General features: G+C 47.6%; 1 protein-coding gene across 1 annotated transcript in view; it reads right to left on the bottom strand.

The window, feature by feature from the left end:
- Hlcs (holocarboxylase synthetase (biotin-(proprionyl-CoA-carboxylase (ATP-hydrolysing)) ligase)) overlaps positions 1–13,614 on the bottom strand; it is a 161,501-nt gene extending 147,887 nt beyond the window's left edge. Inside the window, exon 1 of the mRNA XM_013027420.1 lies at positions 13,570–13,614. The gene's annotated coding sequence lies outside the window, so the exon portion shown is untranslated. The remainder of the gene's footprint in view (positions 1–13,569) is intronic.
- Positions 13,615–20,494: the final 6,880 nt, after the last annotated feature.

The following is a 20,494-nucleotide window of genomic DNA, read 5'->3' as shown; positions in this document are numbered from 1 at the left end:
TTTTTCTTTTTGCTTATGTGGTGCTGAGGAATCGAACCCAGGGCCTCATGCATGCAAGGCAAGTGCTCTACCACTGAGCCACCTTCCCAGCCCTGGTTTTGTTTTTTTTGTTTTGTTTTGTTTTTTGTGGGGTTTTTTGGGTCCAGTCGTGGGGCCTGAACTCTGGCCTGGGCACTGTCCCTCAGCTCTTCAGCTCAAGGCTAGCACTCTACCACTTGAGCCACAGCTCCACTTCCAGCTTTTTCTTTTCCTGTTTATGTGGTGCTGAGGAATCGAACCCAGGGCCTCATGCATGCAAGGCAAGTGCTCTACCACTGAGCCATCTTCCCAGTCCTGGTTTGTTTCTTTAATATCACCAGTCCCCAAAGGCTGCACAGCACGTTCTTCCCACATGTGGGTCACCAGTCTGACTGTGATCTGAGACCAGTGGATAGAAGGAACACCAATTATGATTCATGGTGTTCTCGTCCCAAGGTAGTATAATTATTCCTGACACAAATAGATTTTTCCCATTGGAAAATGTATAAAGTACTGAGCCCTCAACACTTTCAAACACAGGAAATAGTTTGTGCTACTTGCCAGTTCAGTAAAGCAGCCAGGTGTATCCTGCCCAAGTCTTTGCTGATCCAAGGGTAGATTTGTCAAGTACCCTATCCTGGCCATTTGTCCATCCAATTTAAACTAGCAGCACAGAGCCACCTGCTCATGGCTCACACCTGTAATCCTAGCTACTTGTGGGGCTGAAATTATGATTTCTGTTCCAGGCCAGCCTGGGCAGGGAAAGTTTCATGAAGCTCTTTTTCAACAAAAAACTGAGCAAGATGATGTGTGCCTGTTAACAAAATGTGTGTCTCATACCAAGAAGCATAACATAGTGGACTGAAACCAGGCACCAGGGAGGAAGAGACCCCATCTCAAAATAATGAGCAGAGCTGAGTACCAATGACTCATGCCTGTAATCCTAGCTATTCAAGAGAATGAGATCTGAGGATTGCATGGAAGCCAGCCCAGGCAGGAAAGTCCATGAAACTCTTATCTCCCGTAAACCACCAAAAAGCTAGAAGTGCAGCTGTGGCTTAAGTGGTAGAGCACTAGCCTTGAGGGAAAAAAAACACCTCAGGGACTGCACCTAGACCCTGAGTGCAAGCCCAGGGGTAGCACAACAACAACAAAGATGGTGGAATCCCAGCCCGGTAGCTCACATCTGTAATAATAGCTACCTAGAAAGGCAGGTATAAGGAGGATGGTGATTCAAGGCCAACCTGAGAACTTTCCACCAAAGCTGGGACAGTAGTATCCACACTTTTCAATCCATAGGAGCCAGAGTTTGGGAGGATTCTGCTTCAAGGCTAGCCTGGGCAAAAACAATTCATGGGACTCCATGATACATGCCTGTCATCCCAGCTGAGGGGGGAGGCATGAGATAGGAGGATTGCAGTCCAGTGTGCAGGCTTGTGCCTGGGCAAGAAGCAAAACCCCATCTCAAAACATCCAGTGCCAAAAGAGGAGGCATGGGTGCCTGCCTCACAAATGGTAAGCCCTGAGTTTGAAACCGGAATACTATAGACAGACAAAGACAGATGGCAGAACCTCCTAAGAGGTGTAGTCGAGAGAAAGGAGGTTAGGGCCCTAGAGGTACTGTGTGGTTTGTCGAGGGAGTGCATTGTTATAAAACCAGGTCAACACTGTGCTTGCACCTTTCTGGCAGGTTCGCCATCCGGCACAACCAGAGGCCCCACCAGAGGCTGAACAGTTGGGGCCATTTAAGCTCGGACTTTCAGCCTCCAAAACTGTGACCTAAGTAAACTTTTCTTTATATTGTTACCCAACCTCTAGTATTTTATTATAGTAAATGAAAATAGACCAGTATACTCAGCAAGGCGACTGTCACCGACTGCTACTTGAAGAATAAGCAGCTGAATTTCAGAACATTTGAGTGATTTGCCTTAAGAACCTACATCTGGGTGGGGAAGCTGAGATTTTAATTTGTCTGTCCCTAAAAACCTTCACTAGATAAATGTAACTGAGAGCACAGAAGATTCTAGATGCACAGTAACAAATTGAAATGACATAGATCCAAAATAAACAAACAAAAAACCCGGAGCAACCTGAAGTAAAACCAGTGTTAAGGCATCATTTTAAATAACTCCATGGTTGTGGAACATAATGGTTGTGGAACATAAAGAAAAGTGACGGGTATAAAAAACTCACTGAATATTTCTGCAAATATTTTGTAGCCCAGGCTGGTCTTGAACTTGTGATCCTCCTGCCTTATCCTCCTCGTTGATTACCGGCATGGCCACCATGGCCGGCAATCTGCAAATATTTTGTAAGTCTAAAATTATTTCAGAACAAGGAATTCTAGAAAAGCAGAGTATGACCTTCTGCTTAATTTTATTATCACTCTTTTTTTACTCTTCAATGTTCCCAAACAGCCATATGCTCTTTGTTTAGATGTGTGGGTCTGTTGAGACCGTCTTCATAGGTAGCCCAGGCTGGCCTCAAACTAATGATCTTCCTGTCTCTACCTCCCAAGTGCTAGGATTACAAGTGCACACTACCAGCCATGTAGTCTTAAGGAAGTTATTTCATTTCTCTTGGCTTCAGTTTCTCAACTATTACAAAGACAAAAGGAAAGCAGAAGTGAACAGTTGCTCAAGTGGGGCAGCACCTGCCTTGAGCACAAAAGCTTAAGGACAGCGCCCAGGCCCTGAGTTCAAGCCCCAGGTCCAGCAAAAAAAAAAAAAGACAAACACAAACTAAATCATCTCCAACATCTCCAACTGCCTCAAGTTTCATAATTCTGGAATTCTAATACATTTACAATAAAACTGAATATACAAAAAATGCATTTGTAGTGACCTCTTCTGCACCTTCTACCCCTGGTGTTTAGCACTATGCCCACACACAGCAGGCGCTCAAGAAAAACTTTCAGATCCAAATTGGGCTCAGACCTCCATTTCTTTCTCCAGAGGTAGAAGCTCTCCATCTCTTTTTACCTATTGGCCAGTAGAGAGCGAAGTGCTCACAAAATTCTCTGCATTACAAGCAAACACATTCCTTTAAGTTTTTTTTTTGCTGGGACTGGAACTCAGGGCCCAGGCACGTTCCCTTTTTAGCTAAAGGCTGACACTACCACTTGAGCCACAGCTCCACTTCCAGCTTTTTGATGGTTAACTAGAGAAGAGTCTCACAGACTTTCCTGCCCCAGCTGGCTTTGAACCACTATCCTCAGATCTCAGCCTCCTGAGTAGCCAGGATGACAGGCGGGAGCCACATTTTTAAGTCCTTTGGGAGAGGACAGGTTTAGGAGGTCAAGTGAGTCTAAAATCTTTGCAAGGAAAATAAGAAAAAAAGCAGAGTACCCAAGACTAGGTCTGTGTGAGCTGCAGTGCATGTAGGGAAGGGAAAAGGTCAGGACTGGGCATCCTGGGGTTCATATCCTGGCAAGACTCTTCCCCCAACATCCTTGGGACCATAGGCATGTGCCTCTCTCTCCACAGCTCTAATGGAGAGTACTGACTGTGTCTACCTGGTGTGGGTGCGAGGCTATGACCACTGCTCTGGAGAAACAGCCCACAGGAAGGGAACAGAGGGTAGGTTTGTACTTCTGGTTCACCCTGACAGGAGCTATGACACCAGTCCTCCTCTGAACAGAGCTGGAAGCCTGGCCTCTTGAGAGTCTGCATAAAGCAGGTGGGGTCTCCTTCCCAGTAAACGGCCTAACCTTTCTCAGGCTGGAAAAGCCGATCTGCCTAAATCCTGACCGTGGCCAGCCCGTCCGGCCTGCCCATCCGGCGGGACGTCCCCACCACCTGGCCACCTTCAGGGTATGGAGATGTAGACTGGGGTTCGGTCCTCACTGCACATTCACAGCATTTAAGGACAGCTGGGTGGGGTGCTGACACTTAGGGGGGACGGGGCATAAAGAGTGAAGGACCAAAGCTGAGAAAGGGACCCCCAGACAGACACTGGGGGTCACCAAAAGATACACAGAGGGGTAACTTGAAAATCGGACTTACCCTGTCTGTGGCTGAGAACTCTGAACCTAGCAGTGAGTCAGGTACGGGACTTTCTCTTCTTCCTCAGCCAGCCTGAACACTTTCTCTCGGTAACTGAGACTTCCATACTTAGAGGAAGCCTAAAGCTTGGGAGAGATGGGGAGAATGGAAGTGACATTAATCAAGGTGTATTGTACTCAGACTGACACAGTGGATGCAGATTGCTTTGAACAACGACTTAAAGATTAAAAAAGGAAGAAAATGAACTGGGTAACTTGTGACAGGGATGGGAGGGGAAAACTGAGGGGCAGTGAAGGAAGAGTGGCATTGCCCGCAGAAGAGAAGGTCCTCATTAGCTGATTGGGAGATGGCCACCCCTCTTCACAGCACCTCACACACAGCAGAGAAATTACATGCTTAAAAGATTAATAAAGAAAGCCTAAGTGTATGCTACAGAGAGCGCGCGCTGGGGATCAGACCTTCTAGAAACGACTCGGGGTCTGTCACAGAGCTACGTCCCCAGCACCAGCACTTCCAATCTCGTTAAAGCCGGCGCTGGCGCTGGCGCAGACCTGGCGGCGGGAAGGTGCAGGGGGGCGAGCACCGTAAGGCCAGGAGTGGAGCCTTCGGAGCGCGGCCCGCCCACCGGTGCGCTCCCTCGGCCCCCGCTCCCGGGCCCAGACTGGCCGGGGCGCTGGAACATATAACATCAGCCACCACCAGGGCAGGGATGCGGCCGTCAGCGCTCCACGAGTAGCCCAGCTAGGGGAGCACCGAGCCCCCGTCCGCAACCAACTCCCCAGAGGCCGGCGGCCGGCGTCCCCAAGAGCGCAACGCCCGCCCGGGGCGCCCGCAGTCCGGGCACGGGGCGCCCGCACGGGTGCCTGCCGGTCCCGCCCCGCTCGCGTGCAGCCCGGGCGGGCGTGGGGCTGGACGGATCTCAGATCTCCTGGCCCCAGGTCCACCCGCCCCGGCTGCTCCACACCGGACCGCCGCCCGGCCCGGGGCTGGACGCAGAGGGAGGGAAGAACGTGCGCACCCGCTGAGCGCCCAGAGCCACCCGGCCTGGGTCCACCGACTGTGCGCACTTCCTCCTCCCCAAGCCTTCGCTCCGGAACGGAGCTTCAATCCGCCCGTGCTGCCAGGCCTCAGGTCAGCTAGAGTATAAAGGGGCCGGGCCAGGGCTCACGCCTGTCAGCCTAGCCACTCAGGAGGCCGCGATCTGAGGATCGAGGTTCAAAGCCAGCCCGGGCAGGAAAGTCCGTGAGACTCTTATCTCCACTAAACCAGTAGAAAACCGGGAATGGTGCTGTGGCTCAAGCGGTAGAGCACTCGCCTTGAGCTGAAGAGCTGAGGGACAGCGCTCAGGCCCAGAGTTCAAGTCCCATGGAGGAGGGGGGGGAGGGAAGGAGGGAGGTGTTGGAGGTGATTTTTTTCTTTCTTCTGATGTGCTAGAAAAACTTACTTTCTCAATTATTTTTACTAGGTATACACATTCAAGGAATTAACACAGGTATTTCTTCTTAGTATTTTGCTTATTGATATTTTTTTCCTATTATAATGGGTATAAATCCTCAAGCTGTTGTCTGTATAGTATATTTTTATCCCAGTTCATCATTTGTTTTTATGTTTGTGTGTACTGATTCAATGCACCATTTAAAGATTCTAATCAAGTCAACCTTCAAGTCTGGTAATGGGCTTTGAACTCAGCACTGTCTACTCGCTAGACAGGCACTTGCTATATATAACATAGGCTATCCTACCAAACCATTTTGCTCCGGTTCTGTCTCTCTCTTTCTCTCTTCCCCTCTCTCCCTCCCACCCCCCTCTCTCTTGTATCTGACATTTACCACTCATTAGCTAGACCCCCACCATCTGAGTCATGTCTCTACCCCCATGCTCTGGTTATTTTTAAGTTCTCATTCTTTGTGGTCCAGGTCTGGACCACTGTCCTCCTATTTACACTTCCTCATAGCTGGGACTGTACAGGTTGACATGGGGTCTGGGACTTTTTGGCCCACACTGGCCTCTCTGCCTTCCTTGTAGCTAGGATTACAGGCATGAAATACAGATGGCCTAGTTTCAAGTTATTTGTTGCTTAGTTTATTGTTTTCATATTTTTTCCTTACTACTGTATGCTTAAGGAAGTCCTCTCCAACTAATTTGCTAACCCTTATAAGTTTTCATTAGTGACATTTCAAATTAGATGGTCATCTTGAAAACCTGTTCTAATTCTGAAATTTTAAGGTTTCCTGATTTTATCAGAAAACAAAGTTCCAGATAACAGTATCCCTTTGTTATTTGCAAATGAGACACACACAATAGATACTTTGGAGAAACAAGGTTACCTACAGTTTGTTTTGTTGTTTTTGTTTTGTTTTTTGTCAGTCATGGGGCTTGAATTCTGGGCCTGGGGCCCTGTCTCTCAGCACTTCAGCTGAAGGCTAGCTCTCTACCACTTGAGCCACAGCACCACTTCTGGCTTTTTCTGCTTATGTGGTGCTGAGGAATTAAACCCAGGGCCTCATGCAGGTGAGGCAAGCACTATACCACTGAGCCACCTTCCCAGACCTACTTTTTTATTTTTTTAATGTAACATTCAGGCTGGAGAGCACTATCTGAGTAAGCCCAGCAAACCCAGGTCCTGAGTTCAAACTCAGGTACTGACAACAATAGCAATAAAAAACAAATTTATTTCTCAGCACATTCAACAGAATTTCATAACCCTGATGGTAAGATACAATAACCTAGTAATAAATTGTGTAACTTCTTGCTTTTCCTCTTTCCCCCAATTTAAAGAATGAGCCGGGTGCCAGTGGCTCACACCTGTAATCCTAGCTACTCAGGAGGCTGAGATCTGAAGATCATGGTTCAAAGCCAGCCCTGGCAGGAAAGTCCGTGAAACTCTTATCTCCAATAAACCACCAGAAAACTGGAAGTGGCTCTGTAGCTCAAGTGATAGAGCACTCACCTTGAGCTGAAGAGCTCAGGGAGAGAGTTCAAGCCCCACAACCAACAAAAAAAAAAATGAGACTAATGTCACTACCTCTCTCCTCAATTACTTATCGCTCAATGATCTCATCTTACTTTTACAGCTACCATTCCCTTGCTTTAAAACATAAATCTTGGAGCATTTTCATTGCAGGTGGTACATGCCTACAATCTCAGCTTTTTAGGAGGAAGATATGCAGAAGATCAAGGTTTGAGGCCAGTCTGGGCAAAAAGTTAGCAAAATACTACCTCAAAAATTTGCTGAAGCCTGATGCCAGTGGCTCACGCCTGTAATCTTAGCTACTCAGGAAGCTGAGATCTGAGGATCACCGTTCAAAGCCAGCCTGGGCAGGAAAGTCCATGGGACTTGTATCTCCAATAAACCACTAAAAAAACAGGAAGTGGCGCTGTGGCACAAGCAGTGGAGTGCTCGCCTTGAGCTGAAGAGCTGAGGGACAGCGCCCAGGCCCAGAGTTCAAGCCCTACAACAGACAAAAAAAAAAAAAAAAATTTAGCTGATCTGGGAGCCAGTAGGAGTGGTTCATGCTTGTAATCCAAGCAATTCCAGAGGCTGAGATCTGAGGATCATGGTTCAAAGTCAGCTAAGTAGCAAAGTCCTGGACATTCTTATTCCCAAATAACCACCAAAAATCCAGAAGTGGAGCAGTGACTTGAGTACTATAGTATCAGTTTTGATCAAAAAAAAGCTAAAGGGAAACACCCAGGCCCTGAATTCAGTCCCTAGTGCAAACATAGACGAAAAACAGAAAAGGAAGGAAGGAAGTTAATGCAAAACTTCTGCCAAGCATTTACACCAATTTATACTCCTATTGCTGCTTTTTGTTTTCAACACAGTAAGTTAGGTCAAATACCTTTCAGATTTTAGATTTATACTGATTTGCACAACTGCTTTTGAGAATTATGAGGTCTCTGCACACAAAATGACACTGGGGTTCTTACTCAGCATAATCTCCCAGAGACCAAGAGCCAGCTAATTACAAAAGCTCTATTGTTCAAAGTCTAAATATAGGCAGGGTGGCCCCATGGGTCTGCAGACAATGGCAGCTGAAAATTCTGAAGTAAACTCTGGGGGCAGGGGGTTCTCAGCAACATGAGAAACCTTTGCACAAACCAGCCAGCTGCTCTTGGAACCTACTGCTATGCATAGACCTCACCACCAAGTCTCCCACATTTCCATCAGTGCCCTTCTTAATGATTATAAAAACATTTACATCTTTTTCCCCCCCCAGGGCTGAGGACCGAACCCAGGACCTTGCACGCGCCGGGTGGGCGCCCTTCTGCTGGGCTAAACCCCCAGCCCCAAACATTTACATCTTTTGGTTTCCTGAATGATAATTCTGGGCATCTGCCCTAGAAATAGTACAAATTAAAGAAATTATATTTGTAAGGACAATTAAACGAGCTGGGTGCCTAAAATCCGAGTTACTCAGGAGGCTGAGATCTGAGGACTGTGGTTCTAAGCCATCCTAGCAGACAAATCCAAGACACTCTTATCTCCAATTAACCAGAAAAAATCTGGAAGTAGAGCTGTCCCCCAAGTAGTATGAGCCCCTGCCTTGAATAGAAAAGCCAAGTGAGAACACAAGGCCCTGAGTTCAAGCTCCAGTAATGGTGTATGCACACGCCCCCCCCCACACACACACACATACACATACAGATAACTAAGCAACCACACTGAGAGGTATGTTTATTCAATGCTCAAGGTATGGGAGGCTCATGTAAGGCTTGAAATATAGCCCTTTGCTCTTCAGCGGGTCAGGGAATATTTCCTAAGAACAGATCTCTTAACCACTTGGCACTGATTGAAACCAGAAAATTGACCTTGATCCAGAGCAAATGAAACAGATGTCAGAGACTTATATGGGCAGGAGTTAGGCAAGTACCATCAGAGCACTGCTTAAAGCACTGCTAATGTGCCAAGCTCCAGCGGTTCACAGCTAAAATCCTAGATGCTCAGAAGACTGAAATCTGAGGATTCCGATTGAAAGCCAGCCTGGGCTGGATAGTCCATGAGACTTTTATCTCCAATAAATCACCAAAAAGCTGGAAGGGGGGCTGTGGTTCAAGTGGTAGAGCACTAGCTTAAGTGAAAAAGCTAAGAGACGGTGGCCAGGCCCTGAGTTCTCCCCCCAGAACCAGCACACCCACACCAAAATTAATTACAAACCTAACCTCATCTAGCCAACTACTTTGAATCCAAAACATGATTCTAGGTCCCAAACATAAGGGCCTAGCAAACTGTCTGCACTTGACTTTTTGCCCCAACAAGTCTTGATACAGTACAACCATTTCCATCCAGGGCAGATCACTTCCCCCAGAAAAGCAGGAGTGGTACAAACACAGCCCTTCATTTCATAAAGGGCTGTCAGGATTGGTGCAAATGCCCTGGCCACACCCCTTTCTGGCTACATAAGCTGGCTCACTTTGTTAGTTCTAAGAGTTGCCCTCTTCTGCTATCTACTGGTGTTGCAACATTCAGTCCAAATAAAGACCTCTCTCGCTGATTGATCTTTCTTGTCCATTTTTTATATTCATCACTAGGAGAGTGGTTGAGCTGGTAACAAGAAGAGAAGAAGCAAGGATGGAGACAAAGGCAGCACAGAGCTGGCAAACATGGAAACCATCATCTTCTGGTGAGGGTCCATTAGCAGTGGTCCTGGGGTGGGTGGAGCCCTTCCCAGAGGGAAACTGGCATCAGTTTCTTTTAGTAGAGTGATGCTCTTTAAATAAAGTGATACTTTGAGACTGTAATATCTTATTCACCAGTAATCTCTTTTTCACCCAGTGGTTTAAACATCCATTTTTTTCTGCTTCAGTCACTTTTCCAGTTTATTGTTCTTTTGTCAACATTTATCCTACTGGAAAGATGTGGCTCTTCTCCCCTCAATTTATTTATCTAGAAGTTTGTTTGCTCTTATTCATTCATTACTGTTCATTCATTTTGATGTGCAGATTGCTCCTTCTGACCTGTTTCCATCTCTGGGCATCTCCTTGCTCTTTAACACAAGCTGTTCAGGGTTGATCTTTCATGCATTATGGAATTTAGAAACCAAGACACAGATCTGAGGGATGCTTATTGCTATTGGTAAAGCCCTGCTCCTGAAGTTTCCAACACAAAGAACTTGAAGCCGGGTATGGGTGGCTCACACCTGTAATCCTAGCTACTCAGGAGGCTGAGATCTGAGGATCACAGTTCAAAGCCAGCCCAGGCAGGAAAGTCCATGAGACTTTTTTTTTTTTTTTTGTCGGTCGTGGGGCTTGAACTCTGGGCCTGGGCGCTGTCCCTCAGCTCTTCAGCTCAAGGCGAGCACTCTACCACTTGAGCTACAGCACCACTTCCGGTTTTCTGGTGGTTTACTGGAGATAGGAGTCTCACGGTCTCTCCTGCCCGGGCTGGCTCTGAACCGCGATCCTCAGATCTCAGCCTCCTGAGTAGCTAGGATTACAGGCGTGAGCCACCAGCGCCCGGCTCCATGAGACTCTTATCTCCAATAAACCACTAGAAAACCAGAAGTGGCGCTGTGGCTCAAGTGGTAGGGCGTTCGCATTGAGCTGAAGAGCTGAGGGATAGCACCCAAGCCCAGAGTTCAAACCCCACAACCGAACAAAAATAAAAATAAAAATGTTGAAAATAGTATCGTAAGGGCTGGGAAGGTGGTTCAGTGGTAGAGCACTTGCCTTGCATGCATGAGGCCCTGGATTCGATTCCCCAGCACCACATAAGCAAAAAGAAAAAAGCCGGAAGTGGGGCTGTGGCTCAAGTGGTAGAGCGCTAGCCTTGAGCTGAAGAGCTGAGGAACAGCGCCCAGGCCCAGAGTTCAGGCCCCACAACCGGACCTCCCCCAAAAAAAAAAGAAAGAAAGAAAAGAAAATAGTATCGTAAAACAAATCCTAATAGAAATCTATAGAAGCCTGCCTTGCCTTCCTTCACTCCACGTAGCTCCTTTTCCCACTGAGATTTTTGGCTCCTAAAAAGTCATTAAATTTACTTATATGTACATCCAGGGTGACATGTAAATACTTTCAGGATTGCTATAACAACTAAGTGAAGTGTAAAACTTCTGCAGTTTATTTGCCTGCTTATACACAGGAGGTATATTATCAGAGATTTCAGAGTTACTTGGGTCCATTTCTCTGGGCTTAGTTTATTATAGAGGTTAAGTTTCATTTCGTGTGTTTTAGTCAATGTTAGGGGTTCCTTCATCTCATCTTTGTTGATTTAACTTTTAAAATTTTACTTTTTGATAGATCTTGCTATGTTGCCACGCTGGGCTCAAACTCCCATTCTTAAGCCCATCCTCCTACTTCAGCCTCTTGAGTACCTGGGACTACAAACACACGCACGCGTGTCTAACTACTTTTTTTTTTGTTGTTGTTGTTTTTGGTCAAGGGGCTTGAACTCTGGGCCTAAATACTGTCCCTCAGCTTTTCTGCTCAAGGCAAGTGTTCTACCACTTGAACCACAGCATCACTTCTGGTTTTCTGAGTGGTTTATTAGAGATAATAGTCAATGAACTTTCCTGCCTGGAGTTGACTTTGAACCGAGATGCTCAGATCTCAGCCTCCTGTGTAGCTATGATTACAAGGGTGAGCCACCTGCACCTGGCAACTTTACTTTTAAATATTAAAACATTCACGCTTCTAAAAATCAAAAAAGCACTCTTGGAGAAGTAGCTACTTTATTTTTTTTTGTCAGTCATGGGGCTTGAACTCTGGGCTTGGGCGCCGTCCCTCAGCTCTTCAGCTCAAGGCGAGCGCTCTACCAGTTGAGCCACAGCGCCACTTCTGGTTTTCTAGTGGTTTATTGGAGATAAGAATTTCACGGACTTTCCTGCTCAGGCTGGCTTTGAACCTCGATCCTCAGCTCTCAGCCTCCTGAGTGGCTAGGATTACAGGTGTGAGCCACTAGTGCCTGGCTAGATGTAGCTACTTTAGACTTTCCCCATTCCTAGCTCTCAAGTAACCAAATTGTTAGTTTCTAGTGTTTCCTTCCTTTCTTTCCTTCCATCCTGCCTTCCTTCCCTTCTTCCTCCCTCCCCCTCCCTCCTTTCCTTCCTTCCCTCTCACCTTCCCTCCTTTTCTTCCTTCCTTCATTAGTCAGGCACCTGTGACTCAAGCCTATAATCCTAGCTACTTAAGGTGCTAAGATCTAAGGATTGGAGTTTGACGCCATCTTTGGCAGAAAACCATGAGATTTACTTGTAATTTATCACCAAAAAGCTGGAAGTAGAGCTGTAGCTCAAGTGGTAGAGTGCCCGCCTTGAGCAAAAAAGCTAAGGGAAAGCACTAGGCCCTCCCTGAGTTCAAGCCCCAGTACCCCCCCACACACACACACACCTAATTGCTGCTCTTCTCTTTCCCACAAAAGCAGCCTGGTAACAGAGCTATTTTGTAATTCACGTTCTTCTACATATCAGTCACTCCGCGTCGCTTCGCCCAGCTCTTTCTGCACTCTCATCCTAGCGAGCAGATGGGGTGCATCGGGTTCATGGACACGATTTCCAAAGCTCTGCCCTCGCAGGCGATGTGGTAACTCCGTGCAAACTCTGTACACAGACACGGCTCCTGGAGGGGAGATTCTCAGCCCGCGCAGTCACTGAGCACAGGGCGAACGCCTGCGAGGTTAGACGCGGCCCGAGCCCGCTTCGGGAGTGCAGCGAGGCGGCAGCGGCGCGCTGCCCCCCGGCCGGGTCTGTACTGCAGCCTTCTTGCCACCCGGACGCTACAGACCTGCCTGGGTGAAAGGAAGTCTCTCTCCTTGGAGGGAAGCCGTGCATCCTCCCCTTGTTGAAGGTCCATGCAAAGCCTCCATTCACACCTGCGGGCGCGGCCTGACCTCAGGCCTGGAGCTCTCACTTGGAGGCTCTGCTCAAGACGCTACCACGCAAACCACGGCTCCCCTGGCTGCGGGTGGTTGGTGGAGAGTCTCACGGGCTTTCCCGCCCGGGCTGGCTGCGAACCGCGATCCTCCGACCGCAGCCTCCGGGCAGCTAGGGTTACAGGCGCCAGCCCCGGCCAGTGCGGAAATTGGACTCCGAGCCGCCGTTCCATTCTGTTAAATGTTCAGGTCTTTCCACATCAGCCCTTTAACTGGGACACGTGTTGTAGACATCTTGGCCCGTTTGCCTTCAGCCTTCTATAGAGGTTACTATGGCCGGGGCTTTTTTCGCGCGCCACAGCAGGTTTTAGACTTGAAAATGGGATCTAACCCCAGAGCCAAGCACCAGATTGCGGCGGTGGGCGCGCATGCGCCCGGCCAGCTGCGGGACCCTGCAGGGGGGGGGGGCTGAGGGGAGGAGCGCGAGCCCCGGCGGGCCGCGGCGCGCGGAGCACGCGAGGACCCAGAGGCGGCCCCACCGGAAACCCCGCCCCCTCTCGCGTGCCGGTCTCCCCGAGGTCCTTCCAGCAGCCCCGCGGCTCCGAGTCACCCAGGTCGCGGCCTCCCACTCCGCCTCCCGCGCGGCGCCCAGACCAGAGCGGGCCCTCCGGACCCCCAAGTGGCCCCAGCCCCCAGATGGCGCCGGCGCCTACCCCGGTCCCCGAAGCCCTCACTTACTTCTGAGCCGTGGGTCCGGCCGCCTCCTCCGCTCAGGGTAGTGGCAGCGTGTTCTGGGCCCGGCGCCTCCTGGAGGCCGCCCGCGGTGATGCGCAGTGCGACAGGGCTGAGGGGGCGGGGCCGAGAGGGCGAAGTGGCTCCTCCCACCTGGGGTACCGCCCACACTTTGGGGGCAGTAAATCAGTGGGCGAGCCACGCCCACCTGGAAGCCACACCCATCTGGAGGGCCACTTCCGGAAGCCTCACCAGCCATCGCCCTCGCCAGGGTTTCTATTAAGGTTTTATTATGTAAGTATGATTAAGTGCCCATAGGTGACAGAACTCAAACCCCACTCCTTCTCACCTTTTTTTTTTTTACTCGAAAGAGAGTTTTACTTAAAACTGATTGGAATATTTATAAAGTTAAGGTTATCAACTGTAGCTGGGCCCTGGTGGCTCATACCTATATTCCTAGTTACTTAAGAGGTTGAAACCAGAGGGTCATGGTTTTACACACACACACACAACACACTAAAAACCACAGCTGGAAGAACTTTATACAAAACGTTGGCCAGCCTAAAAACTATCAAGGTCATCCAAACCAAGAAGAATATGAGGACCTGCCACAGCCAAGATATGCCACAGGAGGGGGACAACTGGATGTACTGTGGTGTCCTAGACCGGACGCTGGAGGAGGAAGCCATTGAGAGAAAATGGAAGGGGTCTGAATGAGTTAAATGCCAATAACATGAGTACAAAATGTATACCAATAGCATCAACGTAAGGCACTAATATGCTTTCCTAACTGCAAACAAATCTACTACTAATGAAAAATATGCAACAGGAAACTGATTTGTAGGACTCTGCTCTTCTGCGAGTTTTCTGTAAGTCTCAAACTATTCTAAATACTTTATTGAAAAAAATTAAAAACCTTCAAGACAGGCACCAGAGGTTCACACCTGTAATCCTAGCTACTTGAGGCTGAGATCTGAGAATCCCAGTTCAAAACCAACCTGGGCAAGAAAGTTCATGAGATTCTTATCTCCAATTAGCCAGCAAAAAGATGAAAGTGGAGCTGTAGCTCAAGTGGTAGTATGTTAGCCTTTTTTATTTTTTTATTTTTAATATATATTTTTATTGTAAAGATACTGTACAGAGGAGTTACAGTTACATGAGCCAGGTAATGAGTCCATTTCCTATCAAGTACTGTTATACCCTCCTTTATATTTCCTCTACCATCCCTTTCCTCCCCACTCCCCAACTCCTCCCTCCCCTCTGCAATCCCCCTACCCTACCCTCCCATCCCCCAACCCCCATATGCTAACCTTGAGCAAAAATGTTCAGGGACAGTACTCAGGTCTGAGTTAAAGACTGGCAAAAAAAAAAAAAAAAAAAAATCTTCCTTAAAATACAGGGAAAGTTTGTGCAGGGAACGTCATTGCTGTTTTGTTTATAGTCTGTAGGCAGCAGGAGGGGAACTGAAGCATACAAACCCCAGTAGTCAGGACTTTAGAGATAAACATCACATTAATGAATGGCTTGATTAAAAGTACACACCCACTATTTTCTTTGTCTCAGTCTCCCTCAACAGCTAAAACATCTAGTGAAAAGGAAAAAGAGTAGCTCTCTCCCACTGGCTTTGCTCACTTGCCCAAATAATTAGTAGGTGCCCTAGGAATGGAGCATGCATATCTTAAGACACTTGTCCTGGGAAAGAACACTTGGAATGAGAGAGAGAGAGAGGGAGAGGGAGAGGGAGAGAGAGCGCCGCGCCAGTACTGGTGCTTAACTCCAGCATTTTGGCACTTTTTCACTCAAGGCAGGCACTCTATTACTTGAGCCATAGCTCCACTTCCAACTTTTTGGTGGTTCCTTAGAGATTACAATCTCATGAACCCCAAGTTAGTTTTGAACCCAGATCCTTAGATCTCAGCCCCCTGAGTAGCTAGGATTACAGGCATGAGCTGAGCACCAGCACTCTCTCTCTCTCTCTCTCTCTCTCTCTCTCTCTCTCTCTCTCACACACACACACACACACACACTTATCTCAAGGATGGATAATTGTCTTAAAGAGAACATCTGGGAGGGAAAAAAAATCCTTTGTTTAAAGGTATGCTCACACATCTGTGTCCTAAAGACCCAAATTTCATAAGCAACCCAACATTAAAATCTCTTGGTCCAGTTGGTAAAACGTTGTAACAGCAAGAATGATTAAATATTCCAGGTGTACAAATGGAGCCTCACCAGTCCCAGGAGCAGGAAGAGAGACTAGGAGAGTAGTAATGACACACACATGAGGCAAATGGTGTGTGAGAAAATGCTCCTCTCCAGGACTACAGGGGAGTTGTGCTGAGCTGTTCCTTCAGCAACTCAGCCAGAGTAAAGAAATACAACAGAGTGAGGGAGAAAAATGGGGGGGTTCCTTTGGAGAGAGCCCTCATCTGGCTGTAGGGTTTCATCTTCCCACCCCTTTCCCCAGAAGAAGCCCAGAGAGCAGATGGTTTCGCTAAGCCACTTGTAGAGAGCAAGGGTTGAGTATGTTTCCCAGAGATCCCAGAGATCCAGAGGTCCCGTGGACTCTTAAGAGTGGAGCCCAACCTGGTACTGGTAGCTCATGCCTGTAATCCTAGCTATAGAGGGGGGCTGAGAATAGCAGGGTCGCAGTTCAAGTTCAGTGTGGCCAGGAAAACTTGAGATCCCTCCTTAACCCATACTTTGGCACAGGACACATCTGCCATCCTAAGCTATGTGGGAGGCTGAGAACAGGAAAAGTGTGGTTCTGGGCCAGCCCCGGAAGAAAATTCCATGAGACTCCATCTCCACAGCTACACTGGAAGCCTAAAGTTGGTGGATCACTGCCCAAACACTCTCCTAGGCAGAATCAAGACCATGTCCTAAAAATTACCAGCAAAAAGCAGTTGAAATCTCCAGAGCAATGCCAGACACCCTGAATGAAGGACAGCAGGCAATGTCCTGAGAGCTCAGAGCTCTCCAGCCAGCTGAAACCACCCCATCCTGCCCTACTCTCCCTTCCCCTCTCCTCCCCACCTCGGGTGGGAAGCTGGGCATGGCAGAGGAGAGAGGGGAGGCCAGGGGTCAGAGCAAGGGAAACCTTCCATCTTCCCTGCAAGCAATGAGCCCCAAAGCGAGGGCCCTGGAAGGACTGATAACTATGGAGGAGTGGGTAGACTCATTTCCAAATGGAGACTGCATTTGTGATGGGAAGAGCCTCTAAGATTACCCCTAGCAAAGATGAGCAGGAACGTTTGGAAACCTGTGTAATGAGTTGAAATGTGTGCCCCTCAGAAAGGCATGTGCAGTTTACTGCAGAGTAGGTCCTTATTTAGAAATAGAGGAGTTGTGCATGTAATTAAGATGGTTTTAGGATAATAAAGTTTATAATTATATGTACATGTGTGTGTGTGTGCCAGTTCTGAAACTTGAACTCAGGACCTTACGTCTTTGAGCTTTTGTGCTCAAGGCTAGCGCTCTACCTCTTGAGCCACAGCTCCACTTCTCCTTTTTAGTGCTCATTAGGAGATATGAGTTCATGGGTTTTCCTGCCCTGGCTGGCTTTGAACTATGATCCTCAGATCTTAGCCTCCTGATAGCTAGGATTACAGGCGTGAGCCACTGGCACCAGCTTATATGTATATTCTTAATCACAATTTTTACTTTTTTTTTTTTTTTTGCCAGTCATGGTGCCTGAACCCTGGGCCTGGGCACTGTCCCTCAGCTCTTCAGCTCAATGCTAGCGCTCTACCACTTGAGCCACAGCACCACTTCCAGCTTTTTCTGCTTATGTGGTGCTGAGGAATCGAACCCAGGGCCTCATGCATGCAAGGCAAGCACTGTACCACTGAGCCACCTTCCCAGCCCCTTAATCACAATTTTTAAAAGAAAAACAAATATGGAAATATATTTATCCCCATGGAACTAATATATTTTTACAATCAAAATAGCCTGGGAGGGGAACGCAAAGAGGACACAGAAAGGGAGGAAGAGTGAACCAAAGCATTCGTGTGATTCAGTATACACTATGTGGAGGGAAACTGGAGGAAAGCAAAGGAAGGAGTGACATTGTGCAAAATAAATATCCATTTATTACCTGTACAAACACCTTAATAGGAATAAAATCATATTTTTAAAAAGTCGGGCTGGGAGAGTGGCTCAGAAGTAGAGCATTCGTCTTGCATTCATGATGCCCTGGGTTAGAGCCCTAGCCCAGGAGGAAGAAAAATCTTTTAGAAAATGACAGCAAGGAGAGCAATAACATCTTGTAGTTTCTAAAGGGCTGGCAGACTTTCACAACACTCAGGGAATCTGATAACAGGAAGTAGGGCCTAACCCAAATGAAGGAAAAGGAATTGTCATAGCCCCTGGTCTTGCATTCCACACTGTTTATATAAAAATATTCTGCCTTCTTCCATGTTTTGACTTGGGGTATCCTCTTCCAGGCCCACAGGAAACCCTCAGGGTTGACATCTTTGTTCTTTGTTGCTAAGAAGCCACAGAAAATCAGCATATGAAAAAGATTTTGTTTTTAATTAAAGACAGCAAAGCCAGAAATTGAATATTTTACTTACTTTCCACTTCGACAGAGGTTTACTCCTCAAAAGTCTGTACTTTTTCTGTATTTGTAAACCAGGGATCTAGTGAAGTTCCTGAAAATGTCTCCACTCATCCCCCCCCCCACCAACTACTTTGTCTATCATAAAGATCTGCCACAGACTCAAAGTTTAAGAAATAATTATAAGCTGAGAACCAGTGGCTCATGCCTACTATAATCCTAGCTACTCAGGAGGCTAAAATCTGTGAACTGCAGTTCAAAGCTAGCTCAGGCAAGTCTATGAGACTTATCCACAATTAACCACCAAAAAAACAGAAGTGGAGGTATGGCTCAAATGGTAGAACACCAGCCTTAAGCACAAAAACTGAGGAACAATATGCAGACCCTGAGTTCAAGCCCTAGCACCAACCAGCACCTCCCCCCCATTCAATTTAGGATGACAAATTTCTAGAAATAGTGGGATAATTGCATGACTTTATGCTACTGAACTGTACACTTGAAAATGGTTAAAATGCTAGATTTTTATTATATATATTTTATCACCATAAAAAGTAATATAGACATCATGGTATCCTCGGCAAAAATCCTCCTATTTAAGCTAACTGCCATAATTGGGATTAAGGAGTATACCACCATGCCTAGCTTTTGCAGTTGAAATGGAATCTCAAGAAATCTTTGCCTAGGTTGACCTTGAACCTCAATCTTATCTCCTTATCTCAGCCTTCCCAGAAGCTACAGAATGAGTGACTGTGCTTTTTTAAAGCTCCACAAAATCCTTAGTAATCTCTGCACCTGGAAGTTATTTCTGTTTTATTTTAGTCCTTCTATATAACTCATATCCTATATTTATATTTTTTGTCCTTTCAATTTCATTTGTACTTTCCCATCAAAACTGTATAAATGCATTTGTATTGGTATTCTCCTCTAATTGTAGACATATTTTCAAAACATTATAATAAAGAATTCTGTGAGTTTTCATTCTCATTTCAAAAGATACCATTAATACAGACCTTGAAGAATTACTAGGCCTTGGGTTGGGAAGATGGCCCAATGGTAGAATGCTTGCCTTGCATGCATCAGGTCATGGGTTCGATTCTTCAGTACCACATAAGCAGAAAAAGCCGGAAGTGGCTGTGGCTCAAGTGGTAGAGTGCTAGCCTTGAGCTGAAGAGCTGAGGGACAGCGCCCAGGCCCAGAATTCAGACCCCACAACTGACAAAAAAGAAAGAAAAAGAAAGAAGGAGAGGAAGAAATAAAGAATTACTAGGCCAACAGGGAAACTTTTTTTGGTGGTACTGGGGCTTCAATTCTCAGCCTTGCATTCTACCACTTGAGCCATGACCCCAGCCCTAAACATTTTTTGATTGTTATTGAAAAGGTGACGTACAGAAGGGTTACAGTTACATAGATCAGGAAATGAGTACATTTCTCACTCCTAGTTTTTCAGCTTCCTAAGTCTTTTCAATTAGGTATAAAGTTAACAGTTTCTCCCTCTTTGGATTAACTTTTGCCAAAGTCTCAGAGAAAAGAAAAAGGGAGAAACATTTTAATCCTTGGAGTTCTTTTATTAAAAAAAAAGTCATTAAGTTATGCACAGTAAATTCCATGTGTCTCAGGCCTGTCATCCTAGCTACTGAGGAAGCTGAGATCTGAGGATCACAGTTGGAATCCAGCCCACGCAGAAAAGTGTGTGATAGTCTTATCTCCAATTAACCAGCAAAAAGATGGAAGTGAAGGTGTGTTTCAAGTGGTAGAGTATCAACCTTGAGCCTAAAAAGCCAAGTGAAAGCACAAGGCCCTGAGTTCAAGCCCAGTGCTAGTGTGCACTCACATGCCCCCCCCCCACAGAGTGGCTCACACCTGTCATCCTAGCTACTCAGGAGGCTGAGATGTGAGGATCATGGTTCAAAGCCAGCCTGGGCAGGAAAGTCCGTGACTCTTATCTCTGATGAGCCAGCCAAAAGACAAGAGTGGAGCTGTGATTCCAGTGGTAGAGCGCTAGCTCAGGGACAGCGCCCAGGATCTGAGTTCAAGCCCCGGGGCTGGCAGAACACGAAGCTCACAGTTCCAGTTCTCACTGGCAGGCGCTGCCCACGGTGGGGAGGCCCGGGAGGCCGGGGGGTGCGGGCATCCCGCCGCCCGCCAGCCCCGTCCAGCCTCCCCGCCCCGGGGGTGCCTCAGACCGGCCACCGCCCCTGGGTGGAGAGGCTCCGGGCACCGAGCGCCATCAGAACCCTGGGCTGGCCGGGGGGCCGCGGAGGGGACGGTCGGGGGCTCCTCCCGTCCCTTCCAGGTCCGGGCGAGGAGGCCCCGGGCGGACGCGTCCCGAGGACCTCGGCCCACTCCCTCCCCTCCCCGAGCTTCCTCGTTCCCTGG

This window comes from Dipodomys ordii, unplaced genomic scaffold (assembly GCF_000151885.1).
Source record: "Dipodomys ordii isolate 6190 unplaced genomic scaffold, Dord_2.0 Scaffold104, whole genome shotgun sequence".
Lineage (NCBI taxonomy): Eukaryota > Metazoa > Chordata > Mammalia > Rodentia > Heteromyidae > Dipodomys > Dipodomys ordii.
Note: the sequence above shows the minus strand (reverse complement) of the source record. Positions and strands in the feature narration are given on the sequence as shown.